The 13,236-nt window shown below is 40.4% G+C and overlaps 1 pseudogene; it reads right to left on the reverse strand.

The window, feature by feature from the left end:
• Nucleotides 1-2,248: 2,248 nt before the first annotated feature.
• On the reverse strand, nt 2,249-7,066 carry LOC118523962 (putative ATP-dependent RNA helicase DDX43 pseudogene; annotated as a pseudogene).
• Between the last annotated feature and the right edge of the window lie 6,170 nt (nt 7,067-13,236).

Raw genomic sequence — 13,236 nt, forward strand, 5'->3', positions numbered from 1 at the left:
TTTCCATCTTGTCATCTTGTCCAGAGGAGACTAGATGAATGAGAGAAGAAAATGCTAACAGGGTAACCACAACCCCAGAAAAATGTACACTAAACAAATCAGAAGAGACCTGAAACCACGGGAAAAGAAAGGGAAAGAAAGAAAAAAGAAAAAGAAGAAAATAAAAAAAAGAAAAAGAAAAAAAAAGAATATGATCAAATATGATCAGGCTGGTGAACAGATCAGTGCCACACACTAGATTTTGGGCATATTTTGGTCTGTTAGAAGAAACTGCCTCCCAAAATTTTAAAGAAAGAAAAACTTATATATGTACAAAAATAAGGGTAAATATGATGAAGGGATGGAATATGACTGTAAAGATGAAAATTATAAAAGATTTTATAAAAGGAACTAATAAGAAGTTAGTTGAAAAAAGAAAGAAGAGAGAAAAAAAAGAGAGAGAGAATGTGATCAAGCAGAGACTAGAACAAATCCATACACTAGAGATTTAGGATATTTTGGTCTGTTAGAAGAAACTGTATCCCAAAATTTTAAAGAGAGAACAACTTATATATATACACCAAAAATAAGGTTAACTACAATTAAGGGATAGAATATGACTCTAAAAATGAAAAATATAAAAGATTTTTAAAGAAGGGATTGATAAGATGTTGGTTGAAAAAGGGAAAAGAAAAATTCAAAAAAAAATAGAAAAAGAAAAAAAGAAAATTAAAAATATTAACTTTTTTTTTTTTTAAAGATTGTATTGATTTATTTGACAGAGAGAGACACAGTGAGAGAGGGAACACAAGCAGGGGGAGTGGGAGAGGGAGAAGCAGGCTCCCCACTGAGCAGAGAGCCCGACACGGGGCTCGATCCCAAGACCCTGGGATCATGACCTGAGCCGAAGGCAGACGCTTAATGACTGAGCCACCCAGGTGCCCCTAAAAATATTAACTTTGAAAGACTAAAGAATCATGGTAAAAAAGCCATGGATTCTATGTGCATTACTCCCCTAGCCCTGGAGTTCTGCCGTTCTCATTGATCGGTAAACTTGGTCTTGGCTGGCTGTTCTGCTGATCTTCTGGGGGAGGGGCCTGTTGCCGTGGTTCCCAAATGTCTTTGCGGGAGGCAGAATTGCCCCGCCCTTGCTGGTCTGGGCTAAGTAATCTGCTCGGGTTTGCTCTCGGGAGCTTTTGTTCCCTGCAAGCTTTCCGTACAGCTTTGGAGGATGAGAGTGAAAATTGCAGCCTCCCAATCTCTGCCTGGAGGAGCTGAGAGCTCAGAGTGCCACTCCTCAGTGCGCCCCCAGATAAAAGCAGTCAGTCACTCCCATCTCCCCCGTCTCTGGCCGCACTCCGTGCTCACCCGGCCTGTGACGGAGCATTTCTATCTCTGGCACCCAACTCGGTGTGGAGTCTCCAAACCCAGCAGATCCCTGCAGTGCACTCCCCCGCCGCTCCTCCCAGGGGAGGAAGGGGAGTCTCCCCGGATCTGCCACTTGTTGGGTCCCTGCTGGAAGAGCAGTGGCCTGACTGTGCCACAGATCATGGTTTATGGCAACCCCGAGCTGAGAGCCCACTCCTCAGCTCCGTCTCTGCAGCCGGCTTCCCCACTCTGATACCTGGGAGCTCTTCTGCACTCAGTCACCCCCGGTCTTTCTGTGACCCCAAGGGTCCCGAGACCACACTGTCCCAGCGAGGGTTCCACCCCCCGCTTAGCCACTGGAGCAACATCCCTCAGCGGAGCAGACTTCTAAAAGTTCGGATTTTGTGCTTTGCTGCTCTATCACTTGCCAGTAGCGGCTGACAGAGGCTCCCTCCCCCCAGGGTCTATCTTCCCGAATGTTGCCTCGGATTCACTTCTCTGCATGTCCTACCTTCCAGAAAGTGGTCGCTTTTCTGTTCAGAGAGTTGCTGTTATTCTTTTCTTTGATCTCCAGCAATGAGTTTTGAGTGAAGCTTTCTCTCTGTGCTGATGAGATTCATGCTACCAATGACAGTGGGGAGGACACCTGCCCAGCAGCCTCACCCCAATGAGCCTTCTCCACGAAGCAACTCTGGCGCTGGAAGAATCGCGCACCCATGCACCAGCACCCCTGCGCAGCCGCAGAAACCCACTTTTTACTTTTTAAAAAAGATTTATTTATTTATTTATTTATTTATTTATTTAAATACTTTTGATTTTATTAAAGAAAGTATAAAATACTGAATTCTACATTTTTAAACACTATTATTTTAAGAATCACTTATTTCTTCATAGTGCCAGCATGTTTCCCATACTTCCATATATCTTGAGATCTCCTCTCAGGAGGCTGGTACCACTTTTCAATAAGGGCATTAATAATAAAACTTCTGGGGTTTTCTTTGGGGTTTCCCCAATTTTTTCTCCATTTCTTTTTTCAGTTTATTCACCTCGTACCTCTTGGCCATTGCCACAAGATCCTCTGGGATACTCTGTCACGCTCTTTCCAGAATATTAATTAACTCTCCAGCAACCCTCCAGTCATTTCTAGTGAGGAGAGTAATAGATATCCCAGTTCTCCCTGCTCTTCCAGTGCGCCCTACTCTGTGCACGTATTCTTCGATGTTCCGGGGGAAATCATAATTATAGACGTGTGTGATATCAAGGACGTCAAGACCCCGAGATGCTAAGTCGGTGGCAATCAATATTCTTACTTTACCTGTTTTAAAGTTTTCTAATGCCCTCTCTCGGTCACTCTGCTCCCTATTACCGTGAAGGGATTCCACTGATACGTGTCGCAGAATCAGGTCGCTTGATAGGTGGTCAGCAACAGCTTTTCTGCTGACAAACACTATGACTTTGTCTCTGGGAGACATGCTTTCTAGAAAAGTTTGGATATGAGAGCGTTTCTCTTCTTCGGTGGTGACAATTACGTTTTGTTTCACGGTACTTACTGCCACTAGATCCAAAGTACCAACATATACAATCATTGGCTCTTTCAAGTAAGTCTGTGCAAGTCGACGGACAGCATATGGCCATGTTGCACTTGTCATAATAGTCTGCCTGTCTGGGCGCACATCTAATAAAATCTTCATTATCTGGGGTTCAAATCCCATATCTAGCATCTTGTCGGCTTCATCTAAAACCAAGTAGGTTACATTTCTGAGGTTAACAAAGTTATTCATTTGTAGATCATTCAGTCTTCCAGGAGTTGCAATAATAATATCTACTCCTTTCTTCAGATCTTGTATTTGTCCATTTCTATCTCCACCGCCATATATACACACACTTTTGAGGCCTTTATATGAATACTTAGAACATTCAGCTTCCACTTGAAGTGCTAACTCGCGCGTAGGTGAGAGGACTAAAATGCCGGGTCCACTCTTTCCTCTAATTACAGGCTGTGAATCCAAGTGTATAAATCCGGGCATTAAGTAGGACAGTGTTTTCCCGGTTCCAGTCTGGGCTACTCCTATAAGATCTACACCTTGTAAAACTATCGGCCATGACTGCGACTGGATCGGTGTTGGCTTTTGAAAGCCTGCCTTTTTAATGTTTTCCATAACCTCAGGATAACACTGAAAAGCATCCTCAAATTTACAAGTAGGATTGGGTATACAACGCTTCTCCCCTTCTTTCAAGTCATCACACATTATATTATAATTTTCTTTCCTCCAAATGTCTACTTGCATTTGTGACATTGAACTTGTTGCTTCTGACTCCACGTAAAGGTTTTTCTTAATTGGTGGTAAATCTTCCCACTTTTTTTCCCCCCATTTCAAAGCATCTTCTCGAATTTGATCCCAATCAATCAATGGCTGATTCTCGGTAACATTACTATCTGTCTTTACATCTCTTCCAACAGAAGGTTGGAATGCAATAATATCAGTTCTGAGTTTTGAATTGTAATTTTCTTTTTTTTAACAAGATTATCTATCACTGTTTTGGCCTTCGCCTGCATCACCTTGTTGCCAAAGATTCTGACCTCCGCTTCTTCTGAGTGACCTTTTATTATCTGTATTTTCATGTTTGTTGTAATTTGGATGTCTTTTATTTTTGACCCTCCACGACCGATCACAGCGCCGACCCACACGTTATTCAATCCAAAGTAAAGCGGCGGTTCTTGGAGGCCAGCGGCCACAGGTTGCTGGAGGCCGGAGGGGTTCCTCCAGCCGCCACCTCTGCCGCCCCTACCGGCCTCCTGACCTCTTCGATTCGGGTCCTCCGTGGGCCTCCTTTCCGGAGCACGGGACACCGCCGAGTTTCGCCGGGAAGCAACGACCCATGAGGAGGCGTTGGCGCCTCCTTCTTGCTTGGACCTAGTTCCGTGAGGAAGATCCGGCGCGTCCGACGTCGCTCCCGTCTGGCTCTGCACCACTCCACGGTGCCGGCGTAGAGCCTTCTCAAAGATTTATTTATTTATTTGAGAAAGAGTGCATGTTCACATGCACACGATGGGCGGGGAGGGGCTGAGGGAGAGGGAGAGAAGCAGACTTCCAGCTAGCGTGGAGCCTGAAACCAAGTCAGGGCTGGATACCACAACCCTGAGATCATGACCTGAGCTGAAATCAAGAGTTGGGCACTTAACCAACTGAGTCACCCAGGTGCGTCTGATTCCTACTTTACTTTTAATCAAATGGGTGATGGGGAAGATAAAGTTTGAAGGGAGTCCAAAGCGATTATCAAAGGTCAGCAAGAAGGATGATGGTGGAGTTGGGCATATTCCAAGATGAATGCAAGGAATCTAAGGACTTAGATTACTTGACAAAATTTCCCATTCCAGTAATATGGGTGATAATGTTAGCTATAAATCTATATTCATTTGTGAACAATATAGTTGACTTATGAACAATACAAATATTTGTAAAACATAATTTTTCTGATTGAATGTCAGCATAATACTTGGTTTAATTTTGTGATGCCAATGAAATCTGTTTATTATATGAAGTCAAACTATGGCTTCTGATGAAAGGGCATGCTATAGTATAAAGAGCACATGAATCTGGAATTATAGTTTCTAATCTTGATTGGACTACTGATACACTATCTGACCTTGGTCCCTTATTTCCCAATGTGTATGTAAAGAGCAGATAAAAATTCCAAGCATTTTTAAGAAAATGTTTTTGAAAGTTGGTTAAGAAATGTGAGCTATATAGAATTATAATTATTACTAGAATTATTATTTTATGCCAGTAAAAGAAAATAAGTGAGCAGTTATGAAAGCTTCTAGTTTTTTCTATTTTTATTATCTGTTGTGACAATTTGATGTAGTGATTACAGAAACTATCTTTTCATAAGATTCCTCAGCTCCTGTTAAAAGGAAGATGGCCCATTTGTTTTACATTATCTTTTTATTTCAGAGTGAAAACAGCTGAAACGTCATGCAGCCAAAGAATGATGTTATAACTCTGAGTGCTACTCTGTACACTATTTCAAATGAGAAAGTCATTTAATCAAAGATTAAATCATAGCTCATTTTGTGAAACCATTTATAAATGAGGAAATGAAAAATGAAAGCTTTAGTGACTTGTTATAGATCTCCCAGGTTTTCTTGATTTCCAATATGGGTTTTTTTCCCCTGTAAAATATAACTTGTGTTCTAAATTCATTGTTCACCAAACTTAAGGATGCTTGAGCTCAGTGTTTGAAATAGCTGAAGAAAGTACTCAAAATTTGGTTATAACCCATAGTCAACTTGAATATAAGGGCCTTTTAGTAGAAATATTCTGACATTTCACTATTGCAACTTTCAGGCAATTAAATCATCAATGGTCTGTCAACCTGGTACATGCATGGTTTGAGTGAAAAGAACTCAAAATTGTGGTAGCATTTTGTAGACAGCTAGAATCCAGCAGATAGACTAGACAGAAATCATACTTGACAGGCTACATTTCAGAGTGTTATGTTTGTGTTACTAAAAGACTTGATTCTAATTTTTACTCTTTATTTATTTTTTAAAGTTTTATTTATTTATCTTACAGAGAGAGAGAGAGTGTATGTGTGAACAGGGGAAGGGGCATAGGGAGAGGGAGAGAGAGAATCTTCAAATAGACTCCCCACTGAGTGTGGAGCCCAAGGTGGGGCTTGATCCCAGGACCCTCCCAGGACCCTGAGATCATGACCTGAGCTGAAATCAAGAGTCAGAGGCTTAACCAATTGAGCCACCCAGGTGCCCCAAGACCTGATTCTAATTTTTTTTGAAGATTTTATTTATTTATTTGAGAGAGAGAGAGAATGAGTGGGAGGGGCAGAGGGAGAGGGAGAAGCAGATTCCTTGCTGAGCAGGGAGCCGGACATGGGGCTCCATCCCAGGACCTTGGGATCATGACCTGAGCCAAAGGCAGATGCTTAACTAAATCAGCCACTCAGGTGCCCCCACCTGATTCTAATTTTTTAAAAAAATGTTTTCCACGTTGTGTTTATAATGTGAAATCAAAATTTTTGGAGGTGTGTCAATTGGGGGGTTCTGTTCAGACATCAGTAATCATATTAACCAGCTTAAGAACAAAGATTCTGAATTTTCCATTGCTTAAAGACAATGGAGGGTTCTAGACGGGAGGGGGGTGGGGGGATGGGTTAGCCTGGTGATGGGTATTAAAGAGGGCACGTACGGCATGGAGCACTGGGTGTTATACGCAAACAATGAATCATGGAACACTACATCAAAAACTCATGATGTACTGTATGGTGATTAACATAACATAATAAAAAAAGGACAATGGGTGAATATTTCCAATAAGACCTGAATATTTGAAAATTTAGCATTATGGAGGAAAGCAAGAATTAAAGAGAATAGAGGAAGGAAGAAAGGACAGTGTGAAAGAAATGATGTAGGATCAAAGTAACCACGTAGGAGATGTTGTCGGTGTCCTTCTCATATCCTTTCTATTTGATCAGAAAGTCATCCCCTAGCTGTGCAAGTGTTGAGGCTAACTGTGGAGAATTGTCCTTTTGCTGAACTGATCCTCATCTGCTAATGTTTGGGAGGTTACATGCCTCCCTATCCCTGGGGAAGCCAATAATGGACTAATACAAGGTACAAAAGCCCAGCCCTCTTGCTTCTGGGTGAGACAACTCTCTGTGCCAATTTACACTTGAGATTAGCCTCTACCTGATTTCGCATGCTTGCGGGCTCTTTCCTCTTCTCTATCCTTCCCTCATCTCATATAGGTTTTTCCTAAAGAGAACTTCCCCAATAAATCATATATGCCTGAATTCCGATCTCACTTCTCGGGAGTTCTACTTAAGAAAAGGAAGAAAAAGAAATAGAGAAAGAAAAGCAAAAAGCAAAAAAAAAAAAAAACCCCAAAACCCCAAAAAACCCAACCCTGCTGTCCAGCCTTGTGAGATGTTTTTTTAAACCATTAACCCCAGGCAAATTGCAACACCTGATTTTGTCTTTCACTCTAATTCACTGGTGAACCTAGTCTTTTCCCAACCATCTTTAAAATTTTTCATTAAAAACTCAACACAAGCACCCCACTTGTGGCAAATACATGGAGTTCAGGCTGACATGAAATTCAGACAAAGGAGAAGGAACTAGGGAAAGAACAAACTTGATTTCCTTGTTGAACCCAATTTATTTCATTTGTAGGGATTAGCGTTAGAACAAATAAAGGTTGTTTTTACTTTATCAAGTGCATATGAACAAATACAAAGAAACTTGTCATTCGAAAAGGTTAAAATAAGTTTCAGAGAATGTTTACTTAGACAAATGGTATCCATGCTGATTAATAAAGGGAAGTCAGAGGTACATTTCTAACATGAGGAAGCCTTGTCTTCTAAGGACTTTTACCAAGCTTTTTCTACTACACAGAGAAATAATATGTTTTAGGGGTAGTGGGGGTGGGGGTAGTTGTGTTGGAGTAGGTAGAAAAATGACCTAATCTCTAGAATTCGTGAGTAGGTTGTTACCAGGCAAAGGGTAATTATCGGGCAAATTTTGCCAATCAGTTCCCTTTAAAACTGGGAAAAGCGCCTGAATTACTGTAGGTGGGCCCAATATAATCATGAGTCCTTAATAGAAGCAGCAGGAAGCAAAAGAAGACAGTGTTAGAGTGACGCCGTAGGAGGAAGAATAGACTATCCAGGGCATTGCTGGCTTCGAAAATGGAGTAGGGAGGGGCCTGGGTGGCTCGGTGGGTTAAGCATCTGACTTTGGCTCAGGTCATGATCTCAGAGTCCTGGGATCTAGTCCCTTTCTCAGGCTCCTTGCTCAGCGGGGAGTCTGCCTCTCCCACTCCCTTTGCCCCTCTCCCCACTTGTGCTCTCTCTCTCTTTCTCTTTCTCTCAAATAAATAATAAAATCTTTTTTAAAAAAGTAATTCTATCACAGGATATTAGTATTTATAATCAGTGTTAAGACCAGTACACTAGGGGCACCTGGGTGGCTCAGTGGTTAAGCGTCTGTCTTCGGCTCAGGTCATGATCCCAAGGGTCCTGAGATCAAGCCCCATATTGGGCTCCCCGCTCTGAGGGAAGCCTGCTTCTCCCTCTCCCACTCCCCCTGCTTGTGTTCCCTCTCTCGCTCTCTCTCTGTCAAATAAATAAAATCTTAAAAAAAAAAAAAGAAAAGAAAATGAAATGGGGCCATGAGCTAAGGAATTCTGGCTGAATCTAGAATCTGGAAAAAGCAAGGAAATATATTTGTCCTTAGGACCTCCAGAAGGAAAGGCCTTCATCAGACTTCGGACCTACAGAACTGTAAGATAAGAATTTGTGTTGTTTTAAGCCACCTATTTGTTGTAATCTCTTATACCGGTAATAGGAAACTAATGCAGTGTGTGTACACATATATTTTAAAATTTAATGTTATAAGACTTTTCAACCATAAAGATAGACTACATGGTGACTTCCACAAATTAAGATATATATATATCTTATATACATATATATATGAACTTAGTAATTTTTCTTTGTACTGTGAACACCCTAGGTGTTCATTTTCTATGTCATGTCACATGTTATTCTCAACTTTTGCTCTCTTATGCAAAAATAATCAAACATATCACATGTATGGCTATTCTTATAACTAATTAATTAAATTAGATTGGCAAAAAAACGGGATTCACCTTGCTTTTTGCAATGTGGGCCTTATTCCAGGTCAATTGGTTTAATAAATCCAACCCTTCTCTTTTCATAGCTTTGAAATTTTCTATAGTGTTGATATAGTATAATTTACTCAACCATTCCTTATTGACAAATATTTATGTTTCTAGTTCTTTATGGTTGCTGTTGTTTCCTCTTATGCCATGGTTTACAATGGTATAATTTATTTTGGTGTGAATACCTACAGGTGCTGAGACTTAATATTTAGAGGATAAGTTGACAAAAACTGAGAGTGTTGAATTTTGATTTTTTTTCAATTTTGTGCTTGCAGGCCAAGTATGCCATCAGATGTAACAAAGATAATCTCTGTAAACACTTTAAACATTAATTTTATCCTTTCCTTCTGCTGTATTTAAGATTTCAGCTACTGGTATGTAAAACAAAGCAATTGACAGGTTTTTTTTTTTTTTTATTCCCAAGCCCATTTTATTAAAAAATATGTTAGAAAGGAAAGAATACTCATTAAGAAAGGCTGCAAGCAAAGCAAAGCAAAGGGCCTGTATATTTGCTTCTGCGGTGATTACCTGAGAAACAGCCCTAATTATCAACCTCTAGTTAATACCGTCACCAGTTTGTTTTTTAAATTTACCACAGGATTCAGTTATAAGACATGCTGATACTTCAATGGAAGCAGAGAGTAATGGAGTACAAAATGTAGAGGACATTAACCAGAATATATGCCCCGCTAGAAAAGTTGTTAAACCTGTTACAATATTTCAACAAATGCAAATTTAATCAGCTCTGATCAGGGAAGTTAGATCTGGTGTCCGTGTTTTTTTTACAACACTTGGAAGCATAGGTATAATACTTATTAATGGTATACACAATATGTGAAATAACATGGTGGAACTGGAAACTGATTTTACCTTTGCTGTCATTTTTTGTTGTTGTTTAGATTTCTTCTATCCCCTGGTAACTCCCCTGGCCCTGGATGAGATCCTTGATAAGACTCATATTTCTTATAGTTATCTTAGATAACAAAAAGTTCTGTGCTCCCTAATCACAAAGACTCATTTCAATGATTAAAATATCCATCCCACATAATGTGCAAAATGGGAAACTTCATTGTGAGTTAAAGCCTCTTTCTCCCGTTGCTCATGTACATTCCAGCTGAAAGTCTGCATTAGAGGTGGGGGTAGATGGCATCTTTACTTTCATGGCTATCTTCTTAGCATTGTTATATCTGTCCCACTCCCTGGACTATTGCTGGTAGGAGTACTGGAAGGATGAGGAATAAGAGGCAGGGTAGTTCTTATATGAGCTCAGGTAGAAGTCACTTCTTTGGCCTTTGCTGTTGTTTTGAGGTGATTCTTTGGGGTGTTTACTCCAATTTTCTTGAAGCCCTCTCCACATGGATAGTAATTTTCCTTCATCTATCCAGTTGTGATTCCCACACAGCTTCTGCAATTTGCGCTGTACCTCCAGCCTCTCTTGATGAGACTATCTTGATCCTCACAGGAAGCCCTCTTGGATGATTCAAAACTGCTTTGAGGCCCAGGAGGCTCTGTCTTCCATGTGGCCCATGCCTTGTCCTTTGGAAACCCGCTGTGGATGGTCAGTGGCTTCCCTAACCAACCCTCTCCTCTGCTGCCACAGGCTGTTTTTTTAAGATTTTATTTATTTATTTATTTATTTATTTATTTATTTATTTAAGAGAGAGAGAGAAACAGCATGAGAGGGCAGAGGGTCAGAGGGAAAAGCAGGCTTCCTGCTGAGCAGGGAGCCCAATGTGGGACTCGATCCGGGATCATGACCTGAGCCGAAGGCAGTCGCTTAACCGACTGAGCCACCCAGGCATCCCTGCCACAAGCTGTTTTGACCAGCCTCCTGCCCCTTTTATATTCAGGCTTGAGTTGGAGACTAGACTGGATATCCCTAAACTCCGGGGGATTATGTCAAACTCCTCAAGGAGTGGTCTCTTTGAAGCCTTGCTCACTTGACTTGGGACCAGGGACAAACTCACCATGTGTCCCCACATGCCTCCTCCAGCTCACTAGCAACTGTCTCCAAGGAAATCCTCTTCTTGTTTTCAATGTAAAAGCTGCCTCTTCAACCCCCCTTTAAAAGCCAGAGATGGGTGAAAATCAAGAGTGAGTTAAAACTGATTCACAGACAGCCCTTTTGCAGTCCTGCTAGTATTTCACATGGGAATGTTGAAGTAGTTGGCACCTACTGTCCTGGATCTCAGTAGAAACTTGAGTCAGAAATGGCCCCTTTCAATATCCTATTACTATGATCAGACTTGTAGATCCTGGAAAGTGCACAGCCATTGGCTAAAGCTATAGAAAATGAGAATTGGGTCCTGGAGGTAGTGTGGCTGGCAGGAATAAAACAACGTATTGGAATACCAGTGAAATAGGCTGATGTTTAATGCAGAATTCCAGTGTCAAAAGAGGGTATGTATCGTCAGAAGTTTAGAGCAAAAACTAGTTCTAAGTCCTGGGCAAACAGCAGATCCAGGAGGGAAAAATCGGCAGGCTGGTATCCAGGCTGTTTACGGCACACACTGCCCGCTGATCGTTAATACATTAAGTGTGTTTCTCTTGCTTCAAGCACTATGTGAACTGGGTATTAATGACCTCTGAGTTGAGCACCTGAATTATGCTAGCTGCTGGGAAATGAGCCAGGTGCTCTAAAGTGAGGTCTCTCTGAGGCTGGGAAGTAGTGAAAGACATTATTGCTGCTTTTTTTTTGTCCTCACCCTCTTCAACTCTTCTACTTGCTCCTGTCACATTTATAAGTATCTCCAGTTTCAAGGGAACATTGGCAGATAAAACTGATTAAATCGAGGTGAATTCTGACACTAAAGCTTAGATGTGATTTGCATAAGAATCTGGAAACAAAACGAGGGAGTTAGAATTATCAGGGAATACAAACTGCTAGTGCTTCTATTTGTATGAATAACTGAATGTTTTCCAAATTATTTTGTAGTAATTGAATCAGGAAACAATAACAGTTTATTTGCCTTCTCAAATCCCAGGCATTAAGGAAAAAAAATGCTTTCTTGTCTTAGCCTTCTTAGATTTCATTCTATCCTGTTGCAGAGTTTGCTTTATTTCTAGACCAGCCTGTGGCAGAAGGCCAGTTGCAATCTGAAAGAGATCAGTCACAGTCTTTGGTGTATTAAGGATATGTTCATATTAATAGGTTCCCTCTAAGGATATCTCACATCACCATTCCTGAGCCAAGTTTAAAACAACATGTGTAATGCTTTGAATACTGAGATTTAATGGAGTCGAAGGTGCCAATCTGTGTATGTTTTTGATGACTGTTATTGAGTTGGTTTAATTCCATTTAGTATGAAGTTGGCTGTTTGTTTTTGAGCCTCTATGAATTGAAATACTACACTGAGCAGCCTAGTATTTTAATTTTTCACTTTTTGTTGCTGGAAGTAGCATATTGGGTATGAATGTACACTCTTTAGATTAAGTCCTCAAATGAGTCAAAAGGACACAGTGTAGTTCAGTGCCAAGGTCAGACATAAAGGTTGGATTCCTTCACTCTCATTCTTGGAATTAAAACTTTTAAATCTTCAAAGTTGGATGGGACTTTAGAGAACATGTAATCTGATCGTTTAATTTTACAGATGAGGAAAGTATAGCCCATAATGGGGACTTGACCTTGATTAGCCCAAATAGATTTTGAAACATTAATACTCAGAATCACTTTTATAATAGTGGAAGCTAGAGATTGCCATATATACATTGTTTACTTGAAAAGGTATTGTTTAAATGTGATTATAATCACATATAAGAATCATATGTAGATTAACAATAGTTTGTGCATAAGTTATTTGGTCAGTGGTATTAGATCCAAAGTAGTGAGATTGTAATTGGCTCAAAACTGTCAGTTTTCTTTCTCCACCGTAATATGAATTTATTTTTTCCTAAAAAAAAACAAAACTAATGAGTAAAAAACTTGAATACAGAGAACAAACTGGTGGTTGCCAGAGGGGAGGTGTTGGGAGGATGGGTGAAATAAAGGGGATTAGGAGGTATAGACTTCCACTTATAAAATAAGTCATGGAGATAAAAAGTACAGCATAGGGAATATAGTCAATAATATTGTAGTAATGTATGGTGAAGGAGGGTGACTATACTTATCATGGTGAGCACTGAGTAATGTATAGAATTGTTGAATCAAAATGTTGTACACCTGAAACTAATATAACATGGTATGTTAATA

Source organism: Halichoerus grypus, chromosome 4 (assembly GCF_964656455.1).
Source record: "Halichoerus grypus chromosome 4, mHalGry1.hap1.1, whole genome shotgun sequence".
In the NCBI taxonomy this organism is placed as follows: Eukaryota; Metazoa; Chordata; class Mammalia; order Carnivora; family Phocidae; genus Halichoerus; species Halichoerus grypus.